The following is a 24,014-nucleotide window of genomic DNA, read 5'->3' as shown; positions in this document are numbered from 1 at the left end:
TCTCTTCAACAAATGATGCTGGGAGAATGGATTTCCACATATGAAAGAATGAAATTGGATCCCTCTCTCTCACCATATATAGAAATTAACTCAAAATAGATAATGACCTAAATATAAGAGATAAAATCATAAAACTCTTTGAAGAAAATGTAAGGGGAAATTTTCATGATTTTGGATTTGGCAATGGAGTTTTAGATATGACAACTAAAGCATGAGAAACAAAAGAAAAAATAGATAAATTGGACTACACCAAAATTTAAAACTTGTGCTTCAAAGGACATTATCAAGAAAGTGAAAAGACAACCCACAGAAAGGGACAAAATAGTCACAAATTGTGTCTCAATAAATAGCATATCTGACATATCCAAATATATAAAAAATTCCTACAACTCAACAACAAAAAGACAAACAATCCAATTTAAAATGGGCAAAGGACTTGAATAGGCATTTTCCCAAAGATATGCAAACAGCCAATGAGCACATGAATAGATGCTCAACATGATTAGTCATTAGGGAAATGCAGATCAAAACCACAATTAGATACAACTTCATACCCACAAGGACTGCTATTATTAAAAAAAGAAAGAAAGAGAGAAAAATAACTAGTGTTGGCAAGGATGTGGAGCAATTGAAACCCTCATGGATTGCTGGTGGAATGTAAAATAGTGCAGTCACTTGGAAAACAGTTTGGTAGTTCCTCAAAAAGTTAAGCATAGAATTTTGTTGGTAGCAGCAGTGGGGAGCAGACCTCAAAGAGCCCTAAGCAGCCCCACTGCTGCAATGGGCCTAGTTATCAACACACCCAGGGAGGAGCTGCAGCTGTCCCAGCTGGCCCCAGTTTCCATCACCGCAACCATGAACAGTGAGGCCAGGACCCAGCAGCCACCTGCCCCACCAGCAGCATGGCAGGAAGTGTGGCCTGGGTGGCCTCACATTAGTGGCACCTGCCAGCATAGAAGTAAGATCAACCCAAGGAAGGTTTTGAGAATAGTAAAATGTTTCCATGTAAGAAATAGCTATGGTTTCACCAACAGAAATGACACCAGTAAAGATGTATTTGTACACCAGACTGTCTTAAAGAAGAATCACCCCAGGAAGTAACTTTGCAGTGTAAGAGATGGAGAGACTGTGGGATTTGATGTTGTTGAAGGAGGAAATGGAGCAGAGGCAGCAATTGTTACAGGTCCTGGTGGAATTCCAGTGCAAGACAGTAAACATGCAGCAGACTGGAACCATTGCAGACATTATCCATGTCATGAGGGTCCTCCGCACCATTATCAGCAGAATTACCAGAACAGTGAGAGTGGGGAACAGCAGGAGGGATGGGAGAGTGTTCCCAAAGGCCAGGCCCCCAGTGCCAGCCCCATCACGGGTGACAGTTCCCACTTTACTACATGTGGAGACCCCATGGACATCAACCACAGTTTTCCAACCCTCCCATGCAGGAAGAAGTGATGGAGGGTGCTGATAACAAGGATACAGGAGAACAGGGCAGGGCAGTGAGACAGAATATGAAATGGAATTATAGACCACGATTCTGCAGGGCCCTCCTGGCCAAAGACAGCCTAGAAAGGAAGGTCAATGAAGAAGATAGGGAAAATCAAGGAGAAAAGACCAAAGGTCAGCAGCCACTTCAATGTTCAGACCTCTGCAACTTCAATTACCAACAGTAGACTCCAAGAAAACCTAAACCACAGGATGGTGAGCAGCCAGCCTACCAATCAGCTGAGTATTCCTCTGCTCCTGAGGATGAGCAGGGTGGACTGAGTAAATACCAGCTATCTATCTCTCCCACCATCAGATTTAGTCATCTGACAAGAAGAAATGAATATGAAATTCCAGAAATAAGAAATGAACAAAAGATTGGAGCTAAAAACCTTAAGTGCTTACTTTTTGCCCATTGACCAGATAACTAGAATTAGCTGCATTATCTATGCAGCATGTTTTTTTTTGTTTTGTTTTTTGTTTTTTTTTTTTTTTTACCTAAAATTGTCTCTCTTTGGTAATGACAAATATGTGTTGTTTTTGTTTTAAAGCTGGTTTTTCTCAATGCACATTTAAAGGTTTTTGAATTGTTTTGCAGCTGGTCAAACTGAGATTTTTAAGAACCTCCTTTTTAATTTGTAATAAAAGTTTACAACTTGATTTTTTTTCAAAAAAGTCAATAAACTGCAAACACCTGTTAATAAAAGTCTTAAATTTAAAACATTTTAAAAATATAAACATAGAATTACCACGAAATCCAGAATTTCCACTGCTAGATATATACCCAAAAGAAATGAAAGCAAGAACTCAAATGGACACTTGTGCACCAAAGTTCATAGCAGCATTATTTACAATAGCCAAAAGGGGAAAATAACCCAAGTGTCCATCAACAGATGAATAGATAAACAAAATGTAGTATATACCTACAATGGAATATATTATTCAACCATGAAAAGAAACAAAGTTCTGATGCATGCTATAAAATAGATGAACCTTGAAAACATTATATTAAGTGAAATAAACCAGACACAAAATGACAAATATTGCATGATTCCACTTATATAAAATACCTAGAATAAACAAATTCATAGAGGTAGAATGTAGATTATAGGTTACCAAGAGCTGGGAGGAGGAAGAAATGGGGAATTACTGCTTAATGAGTACAGAATTTTTGTTTGGAATGATGAAAATAGTTTTATACTGGACGAGAGCACACATTATAAAGTAATTAATGTCATTGAATTTTGTACACTCAAAAAATGGTTAACATGGGCAAATTTTTTATTATGTGTATGTTACCATAATAAATTTTTTAAAAAATCTATGAATAAGCCAAAGCTACTAGGCACACAAAGGACACAGTGAGGGTAGAAGGAGAGAAAGTATTTTGGTAAAGAAACAGGCATTTGGAGAGAATAGTGGGCATATTGATGGCAGAATATTAGGGTGAGGATCAATAGACCACTGCTGCTGAGGTCTCTGAGGTGGCCCTGGGTATGAGAGTTCTCCAGGGAAACAGAACTGGCAGGAAATAAAACTGAAATATATGTATATATGTATATGTATATTTATTTACATAAAACTTCTGAGATTTATTACTAGAATTGGCTCACACAACCATGAGGATTGACAAGTCCAAATTCCATAGGGGAGGCCACAAGTTAGGAACTCTGATGAAGGTTTTGATGAGCTCCCCAGGAGAAGCTGGCTGTCTGAAATAGAGATAGAAATTCTTCTTTCTGACTGAAGAAATCATCAGTACTCCCTGTAAACTGATTGGATGAGACTTCTCTCATTGCTGAAGGCAGTCTCCTTTACTAACTGCTGATGTTATCAGCCACAGATGCCATCAACCTGACTAATGATTTAAATCCATGAACTATCTATCCTCACTGTAACGATCAGGCCAGTGCTTGCCTCTCTAGCTGCAGGACACCGTAACCTAGCCAGGTTGGCACGTGATCTTGACCATCACAGATGTACTGTGATCAGCATTGGGACTGTAGCTATGATGTGAAATGGGTTTTCCATATAGGCTTCAACTTACCTTGAAGATCTAAGAACATATGGATTTAAAGAAATTAAAAAATCAGACCTCCTTGGAGTGGAAGTGGGGAATCTGGGTTTTCTCTTTTCTTTTAATTAAGTGAAAATGAAATCCCAAATGGTGTTTTCATCTACATGTGACAAGGAAAAAATTTCTTCAACATAGACACAGAAAGGAACCATTTAGCTTCCATGTACCCCAGCAAGATAAAGAAACCAAGATAAAGAGCTAACATTTATTGTGTGCTTAATACAAGCCAGACACTGTTCTAAAAAACTTACATTTCTTTTTCTGTTTAACTGCTGTGGGAGCCCGGGGGGCCCAGGGCCTTCCCCAAGGGCCTTGAAGACTGTGCACACAGCAGCTTGCGTGACCTAGGTCAGTTAAGGTTTGACCTACTCTCCTTGTAAAATCAGGCCTCTGGTACTAAATGTCATCTACAGCTTACCTCCTCCCTGAAACTCCCTGAGATACTATTATCTACAAGATAATCTATAATCCCCCTTCTTCCCTGTTGACTACAATTGATCCCTCCCTATGTCACAACACCCCCCCCCCACTGTGCTTATGCTCTCATACCCATTGTAATGTCGAGCCCTTATAACTGGCTTGATCAGCTCCCCCAAAGCGTGGAGTACGTACACACTGAGCTCTGAACTTGCCACCAATCAGAGCAGCTGACTTCCATTTCCTTGTAAGCCCTGGAAAAAAAGAGCACGTCTCAAACCTTGGCCAGTGTCTTCTTTAGTCCTTCTGCTGCAAAAGCCCCCTTGGGCCCTGACAACTGCATAACAATTCTACACACTGGGCACTTTCCCTAACCCATTGTAGTGAAGCACAGAGAAGTTAAGTAATATTTCCCAGGCTATAAATTTGTTAAATGGTGGAGCCGGGATTTAAACCCAGGCAATCTGACCCAAGAGCCCCGCATCTTAATTACTACATGATACTGTCTCACTTGAATGTGTAATTCTCAAACACAGGATGAGAGGGGGATACTGATATATTTTAGTTATGTCAATGAACCTGTGAGATAGGAATAGCTGTGTTGACAGAAATGATTTAGCCAGTGATTCCAGAGCAATTTTCCTGAAACAAGAGGGGAAACATGGGAATAATCCTAGGCAGGTGTACATTACTATGGAGGGTATCTTAGTTTTCTAGAGTTCCTGTAACAAAATATCACAAACTAGATTGCTTGAAACAACAGAAATGTATTGTCTCTCAGTTCTGGAGGCTGGAAGTCCAAGATCAAGGTGTCAGCAGGGCCCGGCTCCCTCTGGCATCTCCAGGGAGGCATCTGTTCCATGCTGCTCTCCTGGCATCTGGTGGTTTGCCCAAAACCTCAGGTTTCGATCTTGGCCTCTGTCTTGCGTCCATTCCTCTTCTTACAAGGGACAACCAGTCATATTGGATTAAGGGCCCAGCCTACTCTGACATGACCTCATGTCAACTTGCCCAACTCCATCTGTAAGGACCTTGTTTCCAAATAAGGTCACATTCTGTGGTACCAGAGATCAGAACGTCAACCTATCTTTTTGGGGGACACAATTAAGTCCATAACCCAAGGAATAAAGAATAAAGCTGTGCTTTGTCCAAAATGTGTCTCTCCAGACAGCTTGTCCCAAGTCTCCTGGCAACTCTTCACCCCCTGAGGATTTTACATTAGTGAGTTGATCTCTTTCACTCCTTTTTGAATCCTTTTGATCTTGTTAGTACTTTTCAGTTATAATGCCTTTCTCAGTAACCAGTGCGGTAGCAAGATAGGTATTCTTATTCTCATTTTACAAATCAGTAAGTGTTTGCCCAAAGTCACACAATTATAAATGCAGACTCAAAATTAACCTAGGTAATTGTCTCCAATTCCTGCTGTTTCTATTCTGTCACAATTGACATTGCAAAATACTCCCTTGCTTTTTGCAATTTACTTTTAGGCTTTTAACTTGTCTTTTCTGCCCCTGTAGTCTATTGTTCTGAATAATGGCATGCAAATGCCTTTTCTTAGTATCCTTGTCTATTTTATCAAGCGCTCTTGATGACCCAATTCAAGTGTTTCTTGAAGGATTATTTGGAGATATAGTTCCTTGCCAATGAATTTTGTCAAGTTTTAGATAGTTGAAAAAAATTTTCTAATGAGTTCTTAGCATGACCAAATAACTGATGAGGCACTTAAAATTCAGATTCATCTGGCTTTTATTTGGCAGCATAATTTCAGAAATTAGTCTAGTATATTTTCCCTACCCCCCCCCCCATTCTTCCTCTCCTTTGGAAGACAAATCTTTCAGTGTAACCAAGTCATATTGGCCAGTTCAGAGTTTTCTTTAGAGTTAAAATATATTCACTATTTAAATCTTGGAATTTGAATTTACTTTTTTCTTGTTTTAAAATTAATATCATCCCCTCATGTAAATAATATTTTAGGTAAGGCTAAAATCCTCTTTGATTATCAACAATCTGGATCTATCACCTTAGATAACCAGTGATATCACTTTCATTTTGACCTACCAAACTTTTTTCTCCCCATTTACAACATGCATACATTCCCATGGGAAATGAAAAGCTGTTTCTGTAGTTTTCAAACTTGCTTTTTGCATTCAACAGTAAGTCTTACATAACTTTGCATACTAACATTAATGAGTTAAATGATTACATAGTATTTCATGATATGGCTCTACCACAATTTATTTCTTTGCTCTCCTTAGCTTGTTTCTCATTTTTGCTTTTATAAACATTGTGGCAGTGAACATCCTTGTACATGCTTCCTTGTGTACCTGTACTAATATTTCTTTTGCATAAATATGGAGAAGTGGAATTTCTGACTTACAGGGTACCGATGTTTTAAAATGTTAGTACTTTACTGCAAATTACCCTTGGAAATGACTACAATTTAACAGCTGTTAACAATAGATGAGCGAATCTCTTTTACCAAACTTTAGTCATCTTGATATTTTTAAACTCTTTCAGTTTTGCAAATCTTATGAGTGAAAATTCTATCTCAGTGCTTTAATTTGTATTTTTCTGTTAGTGAGGTTCAGTGTCTTTTCATACCTTTATAGGCTATTTGTATTTCTTTATGAATTGATTTTTATATCATTTATGCTTTTTTTTTATTTAGCTGGTCTTTTTCTCACCAGTAATGTTTTTTTGACTAAAAGAAGTGTTACATGTTAATGAAGTCAATTAATAACTTTAATTTTTATTATTTAGTTAAAATTCACATAACATAAAGTTCACCATATAAACCATTTTAAAGTGCATGATTTTGTGGTTTTAATACATTCATGATGCTGTGCAAACACCACTAATATCTAATTCCAGAATATTTTCATCACCTGAAAAAGAAACCCATACCCATCAGGCAGTCAGTTCACATTTTACTTTCACTCCAACCTCTGGCAACCACTAATCTACTTTCTGTCTCTGCATTTTGCCCATTCTGAACATTTTTTATAAATGAACCCATACAATTGTAATCAGTGCCCTGTTGGCAACAGTGCCAGGCAGAACCCCATTCCAGGTTAGGGACTTTTGCCGTGGAAAGAATTCAGAGATGAGAGGGCCCAGTAGGAATAATAGTAAAGTTTATTAAAGAGAGAAAGAAGACAAATTAAAGAGATAATGTGAGCAGGTTCATGTGAGAAGCATGCCCTGAATGGGAGTGGGTTGGCTTATTATATAGGAAAGTTTTGCTGGTGGCAGTTTTCCATAGTAACCTTTGAACACTAGGGACTTACAAGGTTTGTATAAACCATGGTTTACATTAACCAGGTGTCTTCTTTGTTCTAGAAGGAGATAGCTAACAGGACTTGTGGCCTTCTATCACAAGTCCAAAATTTGTCTATGGCAGATGTTTAACATCTTTATGAGCCCCCTGCTTTTGGTCACTAACTAAGAGTTTGTTTGGGGCCCATGATTTTACAAGCTTTTATGTTTGGGGAGGCTTCAGAGCTTTAGGGGAAATTTTTATTCTATGAGAAGTTCCCAGGTCTTCATTAACTCTTTTGAAGGCGAATAGAAGACCAGGGACCACAGACTTGATGCTCTAGTCTATCCTGCCTCAATTTCCCCCTGAAAGAGTAGAATGCCCTTAATCTTAAGGGCATGCTGAGGGGAAAGATCTGATTTCTGTAACTTCTTCCTGCTGTTTTTAAGGATGGTAGACCTTGCCTGCCAGGGGGTAAAACTCTCTCTATTCTAGTAAGGGTGGGGGTAGGCTAGTCCTGGTCTGGAGCAGCCTGATATTCATGTGTGAGCATGAGCTTAGTGTGGACTACTTGCAGTCTGTTGGAAACAGATTTGACAAGTAGGTTAAATACACATGGGCCAAACATAAGAATGAGAAGAAAAGAAATTAAAGGATCCAGAAAAGAAAGGATTTAAGTAGTTAGATTAGGTAGATGTGGAAAAGGATTTCAGTTGCTTCCAGTAATGTATTTAATTTGTTGGGATTGGTTTCAAAGGTCCCATATGTTCTTTTGGATTTTACCTGAGTGGCTGACATAAAAGCAGCATTCTTCTAAGAAAGGCAAGTTCCTCCTTAAGCTGAAGTGAATGCATCCAAGGCTCACCTGTTTTGGCACACCATTGCTACCAGGGCCTCTATCTGGGTCTAGAGGAGGCCTAGGAGAGGACTTAAAAAGGGTGTTTGGATAGGATAAAAGGTACAAGGTATAGAAGAGTACAAAGGAGAGAGAGAGAGAGAGGGAGCATGTTATACTTAGCTCTGCTTTTTAGTAGGAGTTTTAAACTGTCCAGTGACCAACAGCTGTAGGATTCTCTCTGGTCAGGAGGGTCTGTAGGATTCTGGTTGGGGAGCTTGACTCTGGACAGGTGAATTTAACTGGAGAGTCAACAGACCTTGAATGCTGTGGGAGTAACAAGAATTACAGAGTAAGGTCCTTTCCATTTGGGCTCCAGCTGGTAGCTGGGCCTGGTTTCTTGCCAGGTTTTGATTAAGACTGAGTCTCCTGGTTTTACCTTAGGAGAGGTTAAATTTGGCTCTGGGGCAGGAAGAAATTGGGACCCTAGGTCTTGTACAAGCTTCTGCGTGGCTCCTAAGGAAGTGAAGTACTTGGGTAGAGTATTGATTTCAGGATCTAACCCTAAATCCTGTTAAAAACATTCTCCCATACATCATTTCAAAGAGGTTCAGCTGGAGGGGCTCCTTTGGTGCCAAGCATGTTCTGAGGAGTGCTAAGGGAAGATTTGGTACCCATGACATAAGGGTTTCTTGACATAATTTTGCTAATGTTTGTTTTAAGGTTTGGTTGGCTCTTTCTACCTTCCTAGTGGCTTCTGCCCTGAGTGGTCCTGAGGTGGTTGCTTACCATTAACAGCTAAAGCTATGGTCCTTGCCATATTTCAGTCTCTCCTTGCTCTCTCTTTCTCTGCAGCCCTGTCTCAGTTATTAAAGACAGAAAAGGCGGTACTCATAAGGTCATTCATAGGTGTTTGGGTCCCAAGGATTTTTTGTTTTTGTTTTTGTTTTGGAGTTTTCTCTTTATGTCTGAAGCTGACTGGCCTATAAAGTAGGTCTTTAACAAAATTTGTCTTTCCTGTGAGTCTGGGTCAGCATTGGTATGCTTTTTCATAGCTTCCACTAATCTCCCCTCAAACAAAGCAGGATTTTCCTTGTCTTCCTGAGTTATGCTCTGAAGCATACTGTAATTTGTAGGCTTGCTAATACATTTTTTTCATACCTTCTAGTAAGCAAGTAATCATATGGTCCCTCTTATCAAGATCTCACTGCCCTCTCTGACAGTTTCAGTTAGGGCCTGTGTTTGGGATAGCTTTGGTCCCTGCCATGTATCATGCTGGCTGTTCCCCATGCAGCTTGTCTGCATATCCTTGGGCTTCTACCCAAATCCTTTGTTTCTCCTTGGGAGTGCCACAGGAGGAGAGAATAACCTGAATGTCTCCCCAGGTGAATGCATAGGTGAGCACCATGTTTTTAAATTCCTCCAGAATCTTGGAGGGATCTTCAGAAAATTTTTCCAAGCGTCTTACACTGTACTAAGTCAGTCATAAGAAAAGGTATGTGGACCTGTATGGTTCCCCTGTCTCCACTGGCTACTTTCCAGAGAGGATACATTCCATTTCCCTCTGAGCTCCTTTTCTTTCTCTGGGTGGTGGTAAGGGGCTCCACTATGAGTGTGTACAGATGGACTTGAATAAGGAGGGGGAACAGGGGGCTCAGAAGCCTTGTCCTTTAAAGGAGGAGGGTCCATGGGAGCCTTGGGTCTGGTGGACTCAAGTTCTGGGTTTGGGGGAGAATTTGGGGTCTTTTTGGGGGTTCACATTTTGGTGGTCTGCCTAACAGCAGATCATTTAAAATATCTGCCTCTTTTTCTTCCTGAGATGGAAAGAATTCAATTCTTAATTCCCCCTTAAGATAAGCAACTTTACAAGTCCCTGTATGGCCTTGTCCTGATATAAAGCCATGAAAAGCTGGACATAAAGGGTTTCAGACAACTTCCCTTCTCTTTTGCAAAAGAGATCTAATTGGAGAATGGCATTAAAACCAAGAGTGCCATTTGGTGGCCATTCTTCTCTACCTCCCAATTAATATTGAGGACAAGCAATGTATTCAATTTTTTCTTTTTTTTTTTTTGGATGCAGTCCAGGGAGCTATCAATTGTGATGCTGGGTGCACTGCCCATATTCTGAAAGGAGAGAGATAGAGAGATATTTACTGAGGCTTGGCGTCCCATAGTCCTGCAGCTGAGTAGTACCCTCACAACACCTTCTCACCCCTGGGCATCCCTATGGGGAAGAAAACCTTAGACTTAGGAGATGGGCTGTCTGGTTTCACCCCTTGAGTCTTAAGTCAGGCCCTGAAGGCTGGTGAGCCTGGCTTCTCACCCTGGCAGCTCTGGGCCGGACTCAGAGCTAGCATCACCCTGGTTGATCTGAGCTGGTCTTGGAGGACTGGTGAGTTAGATTCCTCACCCCGGTGGCTCTGAGCTGAATTCAGAGGTCTGGTGAGCTAGCCTTACCCTGGTGGCTCTGAGCCAAACCTCTGCTCTTTTCCTAATTCTGGGGGCAGAAAATCTTTGGGTAAACTTTGTGCAAGACTTGATCTAAAAACCACCATAAACAGAGAACTTAAATGGACAGAGGTACCCCTTGGCTAAGGCCTGTTTTCTCCTTTGGGAGGAGGAGGTTGATGTTATCAAGAGTGGTTAGGGTTGTTTACAGGAATAATACATAAGACACATGCAAAGGAGGAGGTGAGCAAGAATATCACCAAGGGAGGAGAGAGGGGCAGAAAGAGAATATGTCTGAAATGGGAAGAAAGGGAGGGGAAACTCTCTGTTCAGAGGCTTAGGGGGTTGGACTGACTGCTTTAATTCCTCCATAGAAAATGGAGTACAAAAAGGGTCCAATGGGAATGGGTAACTGACAAGAGTGGAGAAGACTTGCCAGAGAGAAAAGAACTCAAGAGAGGGGACTTCTCTTGTAATTGCCTGAGTTGCCCTTCGGGGGACAAATGTTTTTAAAAGGTATCTAGCTCCCCAGAGGGGAGAATGCCCTGGAAAAGGCCAGCAGCAAAAATAAAAGGTGATGGAGGAGGCTCCTCAGTCTTCAGGTCCTGGGAGAGGGCATATAATCAGTAGGGCCAAATGTGGGGTTCTCACCACCCCTTACAACATAGTTCCCTATCCATGAACCAAACACAACCCGAACAATTACTCCTTCTTAGCCAGTGGTCTAAGGCCTGGTAGGGAGGCATGTAGATGAGCAACAACAAAAAGAGTCAGAACAGAGAGATGGAAAGATCCGTAGTGCAAAAGTCTGGAGCCAGTATTCCCTCCAGGGCTCAGAAAAAGAGGTAGATTGTGTAAACATGTTGGAGTTTAAGAAAAAGTTAGGGCATGTGTGTGAGAAGGGACTTAGAGCATGGGGGTTGTAAGGTCTGTTCATAAATTAGGGAGAACAGGGAGGCAAATACTTGCAGTTGGAGTGACCAAGTGTCAGGCAGGTAGCAAGCACCCATAGAAAAGCAAGAATTAAGAGGGGTATAGCGTCAAAGGGAGAATGATCAGGAGGCACAACCATGTGGTGTGGCAAGCATTAGTGTCAGAGGCATACCTCAGGATGTCTTCTACTTGAAATCAGTGAAGATGGACTCCTGGAAGCTCCTGCAGCAATCTTCTCCTGGCTGAGTTGCCAGAATATGTAACCGGTGCCTTGCTGGCAACAGTACCAGGCAGAACCCTGTTCTGGATTTGGGACTGTGCCAGTTTGAATGTATTATGTCCCCCAAAATACCATTAGCTTTGATGCAATCTTGTGTGGGCAGACATATTAGTCTTGATTAAATTGTAATTCTTTGATTGAGTGTTTCCATGGAGATGTGACCCACCCAGCTGTAGATGATAATTCTGATTAGATAATCTCCATGGAGGTGTGGCCCCACCCATTCAGCCTGGGCCTTGATTAGTTTACTAGAGCACTACATAAGCTCAGACAGAAGGAACGACTTTGCTACAGCCAAGAGGGACACTATGAAGAATGCACAGGAGATAAGAGAGGAGTTTCAGCTTACAGAGACATTTTGGAGATGGCCTTTGAAAGCAGATTTTTGCTCCGGAAAAGCTAAGAGCTGACAAATGCCCCAAGAGCAACTGAGAGTGACATTTTTGAGGAGCTGAAGCCTAGGGAGGAATGTCCTAGGAGAAAGCCATTTTAAAACCAGAACTCCGGAGCAGACGCCAGCCACATGCCTTCCCAGCTAACAGAGATTTTCCGGATTCCATGGACCATCCTCCAGTGAAGGTGCCTGATTGTTGATGTGTTATCTTGGACACTTTATGGCCTTAAGACTGATACTGTGTAACCAAATAAACCCCCTTTTATAAAAGCCAATCCATTTCTGGTGATTTGCATTCCAGCAGCATTAGCAAACCAGAACAGGGACTCTCACCATGGAAAGAATTCAGAGATGAGAGGGGCCAGTAGGAATAAGTAGATAAGTTTATTAAAGAAAGAGAGAAAGAAGACACATTAAAGAGATAATGTAGGCATGTTTATGGGAGAAGCATGCACTGAGTGGTAGCGGGTTGGCTTATTATATAAGAAAGTTTTGCTGGTGGCAGGTTTCCATAGTAACCTTTGAATGCTATGGGCTTACAAGGTTTGTATAACCATGTTTGCATTAACTAGGTGTCTTCTTTGTTCTAAAAGGAGATAGCTATCAGGACTTGTGGCCTTCCATTGTGTATCCAAAATATGTCTATGGCAGATATGTAACAATTTTTATGACCCCTTGCTTTTTGTCCTTAACTAAAGAGTTTGTTTTGGGGTCATGATTTTACAGGCTTTTATGGTTTGGGGAGGTTTCAGAGCTTTAGGGAAATTTTTGTTCCATGAGAAGTTCCCAGGTCTTCATTAACTCTTTCAAAGTGGAATAGAAGACCAGGGACCACAGCCTTGATGCCCTACTCTATCCTGCCTCACAATATGTGGCCTTTTGTGTTGGCTTCTTCACTTAGCATATTGTTTTCAAGGTTCACCCAAGCTGAAGTACATATCAGTACTTCATTCCTTAAAATCAATGAAAGATTCCATTGCATAGTTATGTATTATATATTTTTAGACTTATATTCTATATGCATTTTATTTTGAAGCAGATCCAAACCAAATCATGAATAAACATTCTCCCAATTTGTATGTATTTTAAATTTTAAATTGTACTGATGTTACTGTTATATTTTCTCATACTTTCCCCAACTTTGCTTTTTTTAAAAAAAAATGTAAACAATTTTATTCCCACACCATACAATCCATCCTAAGTGTATAATCAGTAGTTCTTAGTACAACCACATAGTTTTGCATTCACCACCATAGTTAATATGAAAACATTCTCATTTCTTTTGCAAAAATGAACAAACAAAAAATCCCATAACCCTTATATCCCCCTCTTATTGACATTTAGCTTTGGTATAGTGGCTTTGTTACAATTGATGAAAGACTATTACAATGTTATTGTTAACTATAACCCTCAGTTTGCATTAATTATATTTTTCCCATATACCACCCTACCACCTTGTAATAATGGTGTATGTTTGTTCTAGTTCATGTAAGAACTATCTTATATTTGTACAATCATCCACTTTAGGTTTTGCTAAGTTATACAGTCCCAGTTTTTATCCTCTAGCTTTCTTTCTGGTGACATACATGACCCTAGCCTTCCTCTTTCAACTATACTCACACTCAGGTTTATTACTTACACTAACAGTACTGTGCTGCCATCACACAGTATTGTGCTATCCATTTCCAAAACTTTACAATCAACTTTGTTAAACATTCTTTACTTCTTAAGCATCAATTGCCTAATCTCTAGTCTCCTTCTATCTCCTGATAACCTATGCTATCGAATTTAACAGAGTTTGCTCATTATAGTTAGTTCATACTAGTGGGACTATATGATATTTGTCCTTTTGTTTCTGACTAATTTTGCTCAACATAATATCCTCAACACTCATCCATATCATTGCATGCCTCACAACTTCATTCCTTTCTGCAGTCACACAGTATTCAATCATATGTATACACCACAGTTCGTCCATCCACTCATCAGTCAATGGACACTTGGGCTGCCTCCATCCTTTGGTGATCATGAATAATGCCACCACAAACATTGGTGTGTAAATGTCTGTTCATGTCCCTGCATACAGTTCCTCCAAGTATATACCTAATAATGGGATTGCCAGATCATATGACAATTTTATACTTAGCTTCCTGAGGAACTGTCAAACTGCCTTCCAGAGCAGCTGCACCATTCTACCTTCTCACCAACAGTGAATTAGTGTACCCATTTCTTCATATCCTCTCCAGTACTTGTAGTTTTCTGTGTTTTTTTTTTAAAAAGCAATTTTATTCACACATCATACAATCTATCCTAAGTGTACAACCAATAGCTCCTAGTATAATCACATAGTTGTGCATTCACCACCACAATCAATATGGGAGCATTCCAATTTCTTAAAAAAAAAAAATCGCATATCCCTTATGTCCCCCTATTACTGACTATGTATCACATTTTGTTTATCCATTCAGACAGATATTTGGGTTGCTTCCACTTTTTGTTGCTGCAGATAATGCTGCTGTGAACATTTGTGTATACATTTTTGTTTGAACACCTGTTTTAATTTCTCTTGTGTATATACCTATAAATGGAAATGCTGGGTCATAAGGTAACTCTATGTTTAACGTTTTGAGGAAATGCCAACTGTTTTCCACAACGGCTACGCCATTCTATATTTCTACCAGCAATGTATGAGGGTTCCAATTTCTCCATATCCTTGTCGAAACTTGTTATTTTCTGATTTTTAAATTATAGCCATTCTAGTGGTATCAAATTGTATATCATTGTGTTTTTAATTTGCACTGGCCCAATGATGAATGATGTTGAACATTTTTTTCATGTGTTTATTGGCCATTTATATATAATCTTTGGAGAAATGTCTTTTCAAATGCTTTGCCCATTTTTAAATTGGGTTGTGTATCTTTTTATTTTTGAGTTGTAAGAGTTCTTTATATGTTCTGGATACTAAACCATTCTTTGATGTATGATTTACAACTAATTTCTCCTATTCTGTAAGTTGTCTACTCACTTTCATATTGGTTTGAAATGCAATTTTTTAATAAGTCCAATTTAACCTTTTTTTTTTCACTACTTGGGATTTTGGTGTCATATCTAAGAATCCATTGCTTAATTCAAGGCCATGAATATTTGCTCCTATGTTTTCTTCTAAGACTTTTAAATTTTTAACTCTTATATTTAGGTCTTTGATCAATTTTAAGTTAGTTCTTGTATATGGTGTCAAGTAGAGAACCAAATTCATTCTTTTGCATGAGGCTATCCAGTTGTCCACCCACCATTTATTAAAAAGACTATTCTTTATGCATTGAATTGTTTTGGCACTGCAGATGAAAATCAATTGACCCTAAATGTAAAGTTTTATTTCTGGACTTCAGTTCTATTCATCAATCCATATGTCTTTCCTTATGTCAGTACCATACTCTATTGATTACTAAAGTTTTGTTATAACTTTTGAAATCAAGAAGTGTGAAATTTCCAACTCTGTTCTTTTTTTTTTTCAAGATTATTTTGAATATTCTGGGTCCCTTGCATTTCTATATGAATTTTATGAACAGTTTGTCAATTTTTGCAGAACAAAAAAGCAGCCAAGATTTTTAGTGTGATTGCATTGAATCTGTGGATTAATTTGGAACCTACTGCCATCTTAACAATATTAAATCTTAAAATCCATAAGCACAAGATGTCTTTCCATTTGCTTAGGTCTTTAATTTCTTTCAACAATGTTTGGTAATTTTTAATGTACAAGTCTTCATCTCCTTGGTTAAATTTATTTCTAAGTACTTTATTATTTTGTATGTTATTGTAAATAAGATTGTTTTCTTAATTTCATTTTCATTGCTAGTGTGCAGAAATACAACTGATTTTTGTATATTGATCTTCCTTCCTGCAACTTTGCTGAATTAATCTATTGGCTCTAATATCTTTTGTGGATTCTTTAGGGTTTTTCTAGATGTAAAATCATGTCATATTTTAACAGAAATAGTTTTAGTTTTCCTTTGCAATGGATGACATTTATTCCTTTTTCTTTCCTAATTGCCCTAGCTGGAACATACAGTAAAATGTTGAGAAGTGCAGATATCTTTGTCTTGTTCCTGATTTTATGGAGAAGGCTTTCGATCTTTCCCCATTAAATATGATGTTAGCTGTGTTTTCTTCATAAATGTCCTTTATCAGATTATAGGAGTTCCCTTCTTTCCTAGCTCATTGAGTTTTTTTTTTTTATCATGAAAGGGTGTTTGATTTTGTGAAATATTTTTCTACAACAATTGAGATGATCATGTGTTTTTTCTTCAATAATGTGGTGTATTACATTGATTGATTTTGATATGTTGAACAAGTCTGGCTTTCCTGGAATACATCCCTTTTGGGCATGTTGTATAATCCTTTTAATATGCTCCTAGATTTGGTTTGCTGGTATCTTCTTGAGGATTTTTTTTTGCATTTATGTCCAAAAAGTATATTGGTCTATAGTTTTCTTTCTTGTGATGTCTTTGTCTGGCTTTGGTATCAGGGCAAACTTGGCCTTATAGAATAATTTGGGAGTGCTCCCTCTTCCTCCATATTTTTTGAAAGAGTTTGAGAAGTATTGGTTTTCATTCTTCTTTAAATGTTTGATAGAATACACCAGTGAAGCAATCTGGTTCTCATCTTTTTTTGGGTAGAAGTTTTTTTTTTTTTTTTAATTACTGATTTGATCTTTTAACTTATATATGTCTATTCAGATTTTCTATTTCTCCTGAGTCAGTTTTGGTAGTTTGTGTGTTTCTAGGAATTTGTCCATTTCATCAAAGTTATCTAATTTGTTGACATACAATTGTTCATAATATCCTTTTATAAGTCTTTTTATTTCTGTAAAGTCAATACTAATGCCCCCATTTTCATTACTGATTTTTTGTAATGTGATCCTTCCCTCTTTTTACTTGATCAATATAACTAAAGTTTTGTCAATTTTTGTTGCTCTTTTCAAAGAACCAACTTTTGGTTTTGCTAATTCTCTCTATTGTTTTTCTATTCTGTATTCCACCTAACTCCACTCTAATATTTATTATTTCCTTCTGCTTGCTTTGAGTTTAGTTTGCTCTTCTTTTCTATTTCCTTAAGGTAGAAGTTTTGGTTATTGATTTGAGATCTTTCTTCTTTTTAAATGTAGGCATTTACATCTAGAAATTTCTCTCTCAGAATTGCTTTCATTGCAACCTATAAGTTTTGCAATGTTTTATTTTCATTTTCTTGCATTTCACAATGTTTTCAATTTTCCTTGTTATTTCTTCTTTGACCTACTTGATGTTTGAAAGTATGTTATTTCATTGTCACATATTTGTGAATTTTCCAGACTTCCTTCTGTTATTGGCTTTTAATTTCATTCTATTCTGGTCCAAAATGGCACTTTTAGTGATTTCAATATTTTTTAATTTATTGAGACTTATTTTATAACCTAACATATTGTCTGGAGAATGTTCTATAGAATACACATAGTGAAGAATGTGTATTCCGCTGTTTCTGGCTGCGGTGTTCTGTGTATGTCTGTTAGGTCAAGTTAGCATAACAGTTTTGTCCAAGTTTTCTATATCCTTATCTTTTGTCTAGTAGTTCTATTCATTACTGAAAATAGGATGTTGAAGTCTCCAATTATTATTGTTGACCTACTTCACCTTTCAATTCTGTCATTTTATGCTTCATACATTTGGGGGTTCTGCTGTTAGGTACATGTGTGTTTATCATTGTTGCATTTAATTGATTGACTGACTTTTATCATTAAATAATATCCTTTTATGTCACTTGTCTTAAATAATTTTTGTCTTAAAGTCTATTTGTCTGATTTTATATAGTCACTCCAGCTCTCTTTTGGTTACTGTTTGTATATAATTTTTTCCCTATCTTTTCATCATCAATCTATTTGTGTCTAGAATCTAGAATGAGTCTCTTGTAGAAAGTATATGAGTGGATCAAATTTTTAATTCCATTCTGCAAATCTGTGCCTTTTAAATTGAGGAGTTTAATCCATTTACATTTAATGTGATTACTGGCAAGGAAGGACTTACTTCTGCAATTTTGCTGTTTGTTTTCTATATGTCTTTATCTTTTTTTGTCCCTCAATTCTTCCATTATTGTCTTTTTGTGTTAAACAGATATTTTTCAGTGTACCATTTTAAGACTCTTTTCATTTCTTTAACTATTTATATTTGTAGTTATTTTCTTAGTGGATGCCCAAGGGATTACAATTAACATCTTAATTTATAATAACCTAATTTTAATTAATACCAACTTAGTTTCAATAGTATACACAAAATTTTTTCTTGTTGCTTAACAAGTACAGTGTTTCTCTTTGGGATGTTGAAATAAATTTTGGAACCAGGAAGTGATGATGGTTGCACACCATTGTAAAAATAATTAATACCACTGAATTGTGCACTTAAAAATGGTTAAAATGGCATGTTTTAGTTATATATTTTTCTCCACAGTAAAACTGCAAACAAGCAAAAAATTTTGCTCCTGTATAGATCTATCCCCTTCTTTAATGTTGTTATTGTCACAAGTTACATTTTTATACATTGTGTACCCATCAACATAGAATTATAATTATTGTGTTATGTAGTTGCCTTTTAAATCAAGCAGGCAAAAAGAGGAGTAACAAATCAAAAATACATTAAGGCTGACTTTTGTATATACCTATTGTTACTTTACCAGTGTTCTTTACTTCATTGTTTGAGTTCCTACCTAATGTCTTTTCATTTCAGCCTGAAGCTTTAGCATTTCTCAGAGCAAGAATACTGGCAATAAACTGTCTCAATTTTTATTTAACTGGGAAAGCCTTAATTTCTCCTCCAATTTAGAAGGATAATTTTGCCAGTATAGAATTCTCAGTTGACAGGGTTTTTTTTTCTTTCAGCAATTTGAATATCATACTACTTCCTTCTGGCTTCAACAGGTTCTTAAGAGAAATCAAATCTTATTGAGGATCCCTAGTACATTTCAAGTCACGTCTCTCTTGTTTCTTTCAGTAGCTTGATTATAATATGTTTCAATGTAAATCTCTTTCAATATATCCTACTTGGTGTTCATTATATTGCTTAGAAGTGAAGATTCATATCTTTCATCAAATTTGTGAAGTTTTGAACAGTTGTATCTTCAAATATTCCTTTTGACCCTTTCTTTCTTTACTCTGCCTCTGGGACTCTCAATGTGCATATGTTGGTATGCCTGATGGTGTTCCCCAAGTCTCTTAGGCTCAGTTCATATTTCTTCATTCTTTTTTCTTTCTTCTCTTCACATTGTGTAATCTCAATTGACCTATCTTCAAGTTCACTATTTCTTTCTTCTGCCTGCTCAAATCTGCTGTTGAACCCCTTTAATGAGGTTTTCACTTAAGTTATTGTACTTTACAACCTTGGTTCCTTTTCATGATTTTTGTATCTCTATTGGTATTCTCTTTGGGGAGATATTATTCTCCTGTATCCTTTAGGTTTTTTGTACATGGTTTCCTTTAGATCTTTGAATGTATTTTAAATAATTAATTTAAAGTCTTTGGTAAGTCCAATGTCTGGGCTTACTCAGGGACAGTTTCTATTGATATTTTTCCCTATGTATGGGCCATACCTTCTTGTTTAATTGCATACATTATAATTTTTTTGTTGTTGAAAACTGGAAATTTTGAATATTATAATGTAAACTCTGGAAATCATATTCTCTGTGGGAAACTGAGTCTTCCATGTTGCCTGAGGCATATCTAGGGTGGTGGCTTAGAACACTAAGCTGCAGGCCTGCATGGAACGCTGTGCAGGCATGCCCTGTAAAGATATGTGTCTTGTGACTATGACGACAATATTTACCATTGTCCTAAACATAGATTGTTCCTTCTGATATGCAACAGGATATAAACATAGGTATCTGGTGGGCTCTCCCGAGCCTGAGGACATTTAGCATATACTCCCCAATCTTCTGAAATAAATAACTGGAGCAAAGGTGCATTATCATCCACTTAGCATGAGATGCAGTGGGCCCCTGCTCCCTTAATTCTTAACTTTGTGTCTGTGTCTCATTCCTGTGCCACCTTGTCAGCAACAAGTGGTGCCCAATGTGGGGCTCAAAGAACCAGACCTGGTTCCTGACAGAAGAATCGCTTGAACGACTGAGGTACAGCGGCGCTGGAACTCGGGTGGAGGTAATGGCTGTCTTTTGTATGCATTCCTTGTAGAACGACCCCGAGCATTATAAGCAGGGTAATGGTAATGTTGAAGGACACAATAAATATGTTCCCTATATTTCCCTCTTACGGCAGCTGCTGCGGGCCAGGGGTGTCAAGGTGGGGGAGTCACAAATCTTAGAATTGCTGCAGGTTATTGAAAAATACTGCTCTTGGTTCCCTACCCTTGGCTCCCTTGAATTGCACGACTGGGAGCAGGTAGGTAAGGAATTGAAACAAAAACATATGCAAGGAGTTAATTTGCCTATTACTATTTGGTCTACATGGTCTTTAATTAAGTCTGTTCTTGAGCCTTTAAAAACTGATGATGAGGAGGAAGAATATGAGTCTGATGACAATACTGGTCCCAATCCTCTTTCTGATGATGATAAGGGTAAAAAAGATCCAGAAAAATCTGCTAAAGTTTTTATTCTTGTCAATGCCCAAAACCTCCTTCTGTGCCTTGCTGGGAGGAATGGCCCCTGCCTCCTCTGCTGCCTCTTTCTGAGCATAGCTGTACCCTGGTAGTTAACCCTGCCCACCTCTCTGGTGTACAGCAGGGTCTGGCAGAAGCCAGGCAGTGTGGAGATCTGGAGGCCATGTGCTGTCCCTCCACCAACTCCAAGCCCTCCATCTTGGAGCTTTCCCCAGCTACAGCAGGGAGCGCAGCAGTAGACATCGCTGCCAATGCTGAGGTATGTCTTCTCCCCAATAATCCTGTTAAGGTCCTCACCGGCTATTACGGCCCCTTACCTAAAGGGACGGTGGGTCTTTTGCTTGAATGCAGTTCTCTCAATCTTAAGGGTGTTCGTACACACTGGAGTCATTGACTCTAACTATACTGGGGACATTCAGGTGGTCATGTCTTCTATTCCATGGACTGCCCATAAAGGTGAAAGAATTGCTCAACTCTTATTTTTACCTTATGTACCTGTTGGTTCCTCCTCTAAAAATCAGGAAAATGGAAGTTTCGGTAGCACAGGCAAGGCAGGAATTTTTCTCACAGAGGCTCTGCAGGAGCTGCGCCCTGTGTGTACTCTTACAATTCATGGGCATAGCTTTACTGGGCTTATAGATACGGTGCAGATGTCTCTATTATTAGTCAACAACATTGGCCCTGACATTGGCCATTGCAAGAGGCACGAATTACTGTTGTGGGCCTAGGCTCCCCTCAGGGACTTATGCAAAGTGTTTATATTTTGCCTTGCCTTGGCCCTGAGGGACAGAAGGCCACTCTACAGCCTTATGTGGCTGCTCTGCCTCTTAATCTTTGGGGCAGAGACCTACTTGAACAATGGGGTGCTACTGTACATATCCCTCCTCCTAGTGGAGTGTACAGTATTCAAAGCCACAAAATAATGGCAAATATGGGGTATGCCCCTAGCTGTGGGCTTGGCATACATTTGCAAGGTACCCCTTCACCCATACAAGTCTCACCAAAATGTGACCAATTTGGTTTAGGATATAAACCTTTTTAGTGGCGGCCGCTGTTCATTCACCTCCCCAACCTGTCCCATTAGTATGGACTACAACAAAACTGGTATGGGTAGAGCAGTGGCCGCTTACAAAAGAAAAATTAGAGGCTTTACATGAATTGGTTCAAGAACAATTGTCCTTGCAGCATATCGAAGAGTCTTTTAGTCCTTGGAATTCTCCTGTGTTCCCAATAAAGAAAAAATCAGGAAAATGGAGAATGTTAACTGACCTAAGAGGTGTTAATGCTGTCATTCAGCCCATGGGACCTTTACAACCTGGGCTCCCCAATCCTAGCATGATTCCTGAAAACTGGGCTTTAGTGGCCATTGATACTAAAGACTGTTTCTTTTCCATCCCTTTAGCTGATCAAGATAAGGAAAAATTTGCTTTAACTATTTTGTCCCTTAACAATAAAACCCCTTCTAAATGATATCAGTGGAAGGTTTTACCACAAGGTATGCTAAATAGTCCTACAATATGTCAATATTATGTCGACCGTGCCTTACAGCCAGTCTATTTAAATTTTCCTAAAGCTTATATAATCCATTATATGGATGATATTTTGTGCTCTGCACCTCAGGAGACTGAAGTAGAAGCTTTGTTCTATGCTGTTCAAAAAGCTTTACAGGATGTAGGATTGCATATTGCTACTGATAAAGTGCAACATACTTTGCCTGTACAGTATTTGGGTTCTAGTGTCAATAGACTTACAATTCAACCCTAAAAAGTACAACTCTGCAGAGATGCTGTTACCACCTTAAATGATTTGCAAAAACTACTAGGGGATATTAATTGGCTTCACCCCAAAGTAGGTATAGCTAACTATGAGCTCTCCAACCTATTTTCTCTCCTTTGTGGGGATTCTAAATTAAACAGCCCTAGATCTTTAACTTCAGCTGCAGAGAAGGAATTACAATTAGTGGAAGCTAAAGCTCAACAAGCTCAGATATCCCATGTTGATCCTACACAACCTTTATCTCTCCTTATCTTTTCCAATCCCAAATCCCCCACAGGCTTGCTTTTGCAAAATGATAAGCTTGTAGAATGGATCTCTTTGCCCAATTCTTCCATAAAATCCATTTCCCCTTATCTAGAGCTCTTAGCTACTTTAGTTGCTCAAGCCAGAAAAAAAGGCAAATCAACTCAATGGTTTTGACCTTCATTTAATTGTGCTCCCTATAACTGCTAAAGAACTCTCAGTTATTTTTGCAACAGCATCTAGCTTGGCAAATTGCTCTAGCTGACTATGTTGGCCAGCTGGATAATCATTATCCAAAAAATGATCTTTTCCAGTTCATTCAATGTACACAATGGATACTGCCTAAATATACTTCTTGTGAGCCTTTAATCAATGCTTCCATTGTTTTTACTGATGGGTCATCTAAAGGTCGAGCTGCCTATACTGGCCCTAAGTCCAAAGTTTTAGATCTTCCTCATTTCTCTGCCCAGCAAGCTGAACTGGCTGCTGTAATAGCTGTCTTAACAGATTTTCCTGAGGCTGTTAATATTTTATCTGATTCTGCCTATGTTGTTCATGTAGCTAGTAAAATTGAAACAGCATCCATTAAGCAACAGTTGCCTCCTTGTTTATTTAACCTTTTTCTTGAGCTACAATCAGCTATTGTGCTGTGTATCTCCTTTTTATATTACCCATATTCATTCCCACACCAACCTTCCAGGCCCTTTAGCAGCTGGCAGTGCTGCTGCAGATAAATTGTTACTGCCTGTTATTTCAGAAGCTTCTCATTTTCACTCGCTTACTCATCTTAATGTGCAAGGACTCATGACTTGGTTTTCCCTTACTAGAACACAAGCTAAAGATATTGTTTCTTCTTGTCCTAATTGTCAACTCCTTACTGCTCCACCTTTGCAGGATCCTGGTGTTAACCCTTGTGGTCTAGCCCCCAATGATTTATGGCAGATGGATGTTACTCATATCCCTTCCTTTCGTTCATGTCAGCATTGACACATACTCTGGCTTTCTTTGGGCCACAGCACAAACCAGTGAAACATTTCGACATGTTTGTACTCACCTTTTTGCCTGTTTTGCCTCTATGGGCTTGCCCCATGCTTTAAAAACCGATAATGGCCCAGCCTATACATCTGCAAAATTTGCTACTTTTACTACAACTTGGGGCATTCGTCATACCACTGGTATTCCTTATAATCCCCAAGGACAAGCTATTGTTGAGCGTGCCCATCATACTTTAAAAACT

At 38.6% G+C, this 24,014-nt stretch overlaps 1 pseudogene; it reads left to right on the top strand.

The window, feature by feature from the left end:
- The first annotated feature begins 855 nt into the window (after positions 1–855).
- The window catches only part of LOC119536963, a 56,635-nt pseudogene continuing 33,476 nt past the window's right edge, over positions 856–24,014 (top strand).

This window comes from Choloepus didactylus, chromosome 6, assembly GCF_015220235.1.
Source record: "Choloepus didactylus isolate mChoDid1 chromosome 6, mChoDid1.pri, whole genome shotgun sequence".
Lineage (NCBI taxonomy): Eukaryota > Metazoa > Chordata > Mammalia > Pilosa > Megalonychidae > Choloepus > Choloepus didactylus.
This window is presented reverse-complemented; position numbering and strand designations above follow the sequence as displayed.